Genomic DNA, 6,476 nt, shown 5'->3' with positions numbered 1-6,476 from the left:
TATAGAACATCTAAGGTCCTTTGTTCTGCCCACAATCTCTATATGAGGAAGTTCCTGATTGGAGGGGGCAAAGGAGTGTGAATAGGGTGACGTATAAAAGTTGATGAAAATAAAGCTTAAATAGTATGTTATGTGGGCCCCAAAATACTCATTTCCAATTCTATGCCTTCCTTCAATGAAAGCAAAGTATTATCAAACTAACGTTTATCTTGCTGTATCCATTCTGTCCAGCCTTTTAAGAATATCAAACACTTTGTAAATCAAACACCTGATAAAAGTTGGAAGCCAATCTACAATGTCTACTTGAAGGAATGATTTGAGTCAAACATGGATTTCTTCCATCACATCTATTTCCTGAAATTGCCTGTTGACTCTGCTAACTTCGTCAGGTAGGTGAAAGTGAGGGCTGCAGATGCTGGACATCAGAGTCTAGGTTAGAGTGGTGCTGGAAAAGCAAAGCAGGTCAGGCAGCATCTGAGGGGCAGGAAAATTGACATTTCGGGCAAAAGCCCTGCATCAGTCCTGATGAAGGGCTTTTGCCCAAAACATCGATTTTCCTGCCCCTTGGATGCTGCCTGATCTGCTGTGCTTTTCCAGCACCACTCTAATCTAGACCCTGACTTCCTCAGGTATATACAGACATTTTCTGAGTAGAACCATTTTTACTTGTCTTTGATTTTGTCTACTATTTTCTCCAGATTCAGGAAATGTTGCAGCATTTTATATTTTTAAGGAAGGACTACAGACCCAGTTTCAATTTGAATACATTCATACCACTGAGCATATGTGCTGAGTCTCTCTCTCCATTGCTTGCAGTTAACAATTTACTCATTCAGTTTTGACAACCTTTTTCAAACAGAGGGTGGTTTGTAGGTGAAATAAACTGCTAGAAGAAGTGGTGTACACAGGTACAGTTGCAACATTTAAAAGACATCTGGACAGGTACATGAATGGGTAAGGTTTAGAGGGATATCGACCAAATGCAGGCAAGTGGGAATGGTTTAGTTTGGGAAATTTGGTTAGTGTGGATATCTCTATAACCCAAAGTCAAGCAACCATGCATTGACTGACAACTCACTGCACGCTTCATTCCTTGGTTTTAAAAAAGTGATGATTTCAGGCATCAGATCTAAAATTCTTTGCAGCACCCTCCCTTGACTTAACTCACATCAGCATTGAGGATAAGTTTACTGTGGGCAGCATCAAGTTCATTGAGTAAGGATTAAATAAGCAGTGCTAAAAGGTTCTTGCTCAAATTGAGCTGACAAACTTATCAACAACTTCCATTATATGTGAAAAGGTCTTTAACTTTACTTACTGATGTTTGCTGTTGTATTATACAGTGGTAGTTGACAAAAGATAGGAAATCAGAATCATTTCTGCAAATTGCAATATAGCCTACGTTTGGGCCAGATTTGGTACATTTGGTACACCATAAATTGTGATGGAAACCAGCTTCTTGATTGGAATGTTTTTCTTAAACATGTACCTTATGAATTCCATTAGAATGAGGAGATTATCTTTAGTAGTTATATCCTTAAACACAATACAGTTAGTTGGACTGTGTTGGTCATGTTGATAAATTCATCAAACTACAGTGAGAAGCATTTCACAGTTGCTTTGAAAATGTGGGCGTACTGTAGCCTGAAGAAAGCTAGAAGCTAGCAGCACTACCTGATAGTGCCAAGTGTTCTGAACAAGATACAATGTAACCTTTTGGTCCAGCAGCTAGTGTAGCTGGTTGCCTGAAGACAAAAACAAAATTGAATTTGGCCAATCAGTTTAAATTGTATCCCAAAAAATCCAAACTCCAATCAAGTTTGAATTTAGTATATTGACACACTTGAAAGCCAATGATACAATCTGATGCTTTGGGGTATAAAACCAGGAAAAATTGAACAGTTAGGGGAGAACTGCCAAAAGATCAACAGATATAGGCTTGTCAGAAGTCTCAACACCAAACTGGAGAGCAAATCTATAGAGGAAGATATAAAAGAGAAGATTCGACAGCTGGCTGGTTTCGAAATTTGAATTTTTCAGTAAATCTTAATTGGAGGTTTTGTCGGATTTGTATTATAGAAGGGAAAGTGAAAGATAGGTTAGAGGAAGGACTTGCAAATAATTGTTTGTTTCTTAAAGTATAACAGAGAATAATTAACTATGTTGTTAATTTTTACTTTAAATAGTTTTTGGTCTCTTGAATTTTCACAGATTACTGCACGGGATAAATCTTTTCTGTGTTGCTGGTTTAAATTGAGCTGGAGGGCTTACCCCATGACGTAACACAGTCCGCCAGGTATTGCTGTAGTTGCTGAAAAACTTCTTTGGACAAAGAATCCACTGATTTAACTACTGTGAAAGCACCAAGTGACATGTTTCTTCTTTGCTCTTAATGTCTTTGAACTCTTGTCTCTTCAAGGACTGTGTAGTCATTTTACAAGACTGAAATGGAGGGATAATCAGATAGGAGCAAATGTATTGTAGTATGCATAAGGGTGAAGCCAACCTTGTCTCTGAAATCCAGCAAAACCTGAAAGCCAGTGTGGTCTCATTCCCAAGGTTTGTGATTTAGTGCCATTCTACCTGTAGGGAGCAAAATCAGGATGAGATATTGTTTTACTAAAAGCCTCCTTTCAGTCCATAAGTGTGATGCTGAGTTTTCAGTCATTTGCCAATTTAAGAACCTGCCACACTTGCATTCTGGATTCGTGGTCTTCACCATCCTATACTGTTTTGATGAAGCTCAATGGAGGGTTGAGAAACAGACCCTTTGATTACGCACTTTACAGCTTTTCAAACCCAATAGTCAGTTCAATAAATTGTCCTTTCTCATTGGACAGTAGGTGTTGCTTATGTTCTTGTGACCATTTACAAATCTATGTTCTGTTTCTCTGTCCCTTTCTTACATTATTTCATGGGATGTGAGAATTTCAAGTCTGCATTTGTTGCTTATCCATAATTGCCCTTGCATTGAGTGACCATGCTGGAGGACAGTTAAGAGCCAATCAGATTGCTGCAGATCCAATGTCAGATTAGAGTGGTGCGAGAAAAGCACAGCAGATCAGGCAGCATCCAAGGAGCAGGAAAAATTGACGTTTCGGGTGAAAGCCCTTCATCAGGAATGAGGCTGGGAGCCTCGGGGTGGAGAGATAAGTTGGACAGGGGTGGGACTGAGGAGAAGGTAGCTGAGAGTGCAATAGGTGAATGGAGGTGGGGGTGAAGGTGATAGGTTGGAGAGGAGGGTGGAGGGTGGGAAGGAAGATTGACAGGTGGGACAGGTCATGAGGACAGTGCTGAGCTGGAATGTTGGAACTGGGTTACAAACTCACCGACTCCCACAGCTACCTGGATTACACCTCCTTCTACCCTACCTCCTGCAAAAATGCTATCTTGTATTCCCAATTCCTCCACCTCCGCCGTATCTGCTCTCAGGAGGACCAGTTCCACCGCAGAACACACCAGATGGCCTCCTTCTTTAAAGACCTCAATTTCCCCTCCCACATGGTTGATGATGCCCTCCAACGCATCTCATCCACGTCCTGCACCTCCACCCTCAAACCCTACCCCTCCAACCGCAACAAGGACAGAACCCCCCTGGTCCTCACCTTCTACCCACCAACCTCTGCATAAATCGCAGCATCCACTGATATTTCTGCCATTTCCAAACAAACTCCACCACCAGGCCAATGCAGTCTTTTTTGCATTGGGGAGACCGGCCGCACTCTCGCAGAGCGCTTCAGGGAACATCTCCGGGGCACCCGCACCAATCAACCCCACTTCCCCATAGCCGAACATTTCAACTCCACCTCCCACTCTGCCAAGGGCATGCAGGTCCTCAGCCTCCTCCACCGCTGCTCCCTCACCACCCGATGCTTGGAGGAAGAAAGCCTCATCTTCTGCCTCGGGACCCTTCAACCCCAGGGCATCAATGTGGACTTCACCAGTTCCCTCCTTTCCCATCCCCCAACCTCACCCCAGTTCCAAACTTGCAGCTCAGCACCGTCCTCATGACTTGTCCTACCTGTCAATCTTCCTTCCCATCTATGCACTTCACCCTCCTCTCTGACCTATCACCTTCACCCCCACCACCATCCACCTATTACACTCTCAGCTACCTTCTCCCCAGCCCCATCCCCCTCCCATTTATCTTTCCACCCTTGAGGCTCCCAGCCTCATTCCTGATGAAGGGCTTTTGCCTGAAATGTCGATTTCTCCTGCTCCTCAGATGCTGCCTGACCTGCTGTGCTTTTCCAGCACCACTCTAATCTTGGCTCTAATCTCCAACATCTGCAGTACCTACTTCTGCCTCAGATTTAAGTCAGTCCAGGGAAGGAAAGTAGATTGCTTCCCGAAAGCACATTTGTGAACCACATGGGCTTTTACAATTGACGATAGCTGACACTAAAGACCATTATTTTATATTTGCAATTTATTATTTGAATTTAAATTTCACCAGCTGCCATGGTGGAAGTTGAACCATGTCTCCAAAAGCATTAACCTAGGCCTAGACAAGTGATATTTCTGTCATATGCCACTGTCACTCCATGAACTATCTGCTACGTACAATTTTTAATATCATATTGTTTAAAAAAAGTGTCAGATGCACTGAAGAAAGAGCAGAAAAGATTTACTTGGATGATCACATGGGTTTCTCTATCGAGAATGGATTGAAAAATTTTTTTCTTTTGAAATTTTCTCTTGTAAAGGGAAGTTGAGGAACAGCATATCGGAGTCTTTAAAATTAGGAAAGGTTTTGATTAATTGGGCACAGAACAGCTTTTCTAGAGGTCATCAATATAAAATAACCCCATAGAATCTTATAGGCAATTCAGAAGAAATGTCTTTTCACCAAAAATGGTGAGAATGTGAAACCTTTTGGGGATGCAAATTGTCTAAATGCATTTAAAGGGAAGCTGGATAGGCTTCTGAGGGAGTAGGGAATGGAAGGTTTGCCAGATAGAATTCGATAAGAAAAGACAGGAGGAGGCCAATGTGAAGAAAGTTACAAGTACGGTCTAGGTAGGCTGAATGGTCTATTTCTGCACTGTATATTCTGCACAGTCCTATGTAAGGATTGCTGTGCACCATCATCCCTTTTGTTATTTAATGACTCTTTCCAACCATTCTTACACGTAGGTACCTATTTGTACTTTCCTCCCACTCCCCCTTACTCTTTCTCAGTGCTTTGTAAAACTGGTTACATCCCTAATACTTTGAGGAAAGATCACTGAACTGAAGTGCTTCCACAGATACGTGACCTGCCCACAATTTCAGCCATTTCTGTTTTGAACAACATGGAATTGTGTAGACCATTGTTACGTAATGATTAATTCATGCTATTCACTCCAAGCAGGAGCAGGGAGATAATTTAGCCAAACATTTGATTGAAAGATAGATTTTAAGGAAGAATGAAGGGCAAGGCTGGAATGGTACAGTCAAGAGTTTCTTTGTGGGGGTGCACACAGTAGTTCCAAGTCAGAAGAACCATAATTTTCAGACCAAAGATGTTTGCAGATGATTATAAGAAAAGGTAAGTCCATGGAGTAGGTTGTAACACAAGATAAGACTTTGAAGTCAGTTCACCAAGGCGTACAGAATCAGTGGAGGTCAGCTAAGGCAGAGATGATTGTTGAGGGTGTGACGATGCTGCCCCTTTAACAAGGTTATGTTGTTCTTGTTTTTTTTCAAGAGGGGTCGTAAAGGCAGTGGTGCTGTTTTGTCTGAAAATGGTTACATAGAACATAGAAAAGTACAGCACAGAACAAGCCCTTCAGTCCAAATGTTGTGCCAAGGATTAATCCTAACATAAAATAAATAACCTAACCTACACACCCCTCAACTCACTGCTATCCATGTGCATGTCCAGTAGTCGCTTAAATGTCCCTAATGACTCTGCTTCCACCACCACCGCTGGCAAAGCATTCCATGCATTCACAACTCTCTGCGTAAAGAGCTTTCATCTGATGTCCCCTCCATACCTTTCTCTTAATATCTTAAAACTTTGACTCCTCGTGCCAGTCGATCCTGCCCTGAGGAAAAGTCTCTGGCTATTGACTCTATCCATGCCTCTCATTACCATGGATACCTCGATCAAGTCACCTCTCTTCCTCCTTCTCTCCAGAGAGAGAAGTCCGAGCTTAGTCAACCTCTCTTCGTAAGACAAGCCCTTCCAGTCCAGACAGAATCCTGGTAAACCTTCTTTGCACCCTCTCTAAAGCCTCTGTATCTTTCCAATAGTAGGGCGACCAGAACTGGACACAATATTCCAAGTGTGGTCTCACTAGGGTCTTGTAGTGCTGCAGCAAAACCTCACGGCTCTTAAACTCAATCCCACTATTAATGAAAGCCAAAACACTATATGCTTTCTTAACAACCCTATCCACTTGGGTGGCAACTTTGAGAGATCTATGCACTTGAACACCAAGATCCCTCTGTTCCTCCACACTGCCAAGGATCCTGTCTTTAATCCTATATTC

This window comes from Chiloscyllium plagiosum, chromosome 2 (genome assembly GCF_004010195.1).
Source record: "Chiloscyllium plagiosum isolate BGI_BamShark_2017 chromosome 2, ASM401019v2, whole genome shotgun sequence".
Classification (NCBI taxonomy): Eukaryota; Metazoa; Chordata; class Chondrichthyes; order Orectolobiformes; family Hemiscylliidae; genus Chiloscyllium; species Chiloscyllium plagiosum.
The sequence above is the reverse complement of the archived record's forward strand: the minus strand, read 5'-3'. Positions refer to the sequence as shown.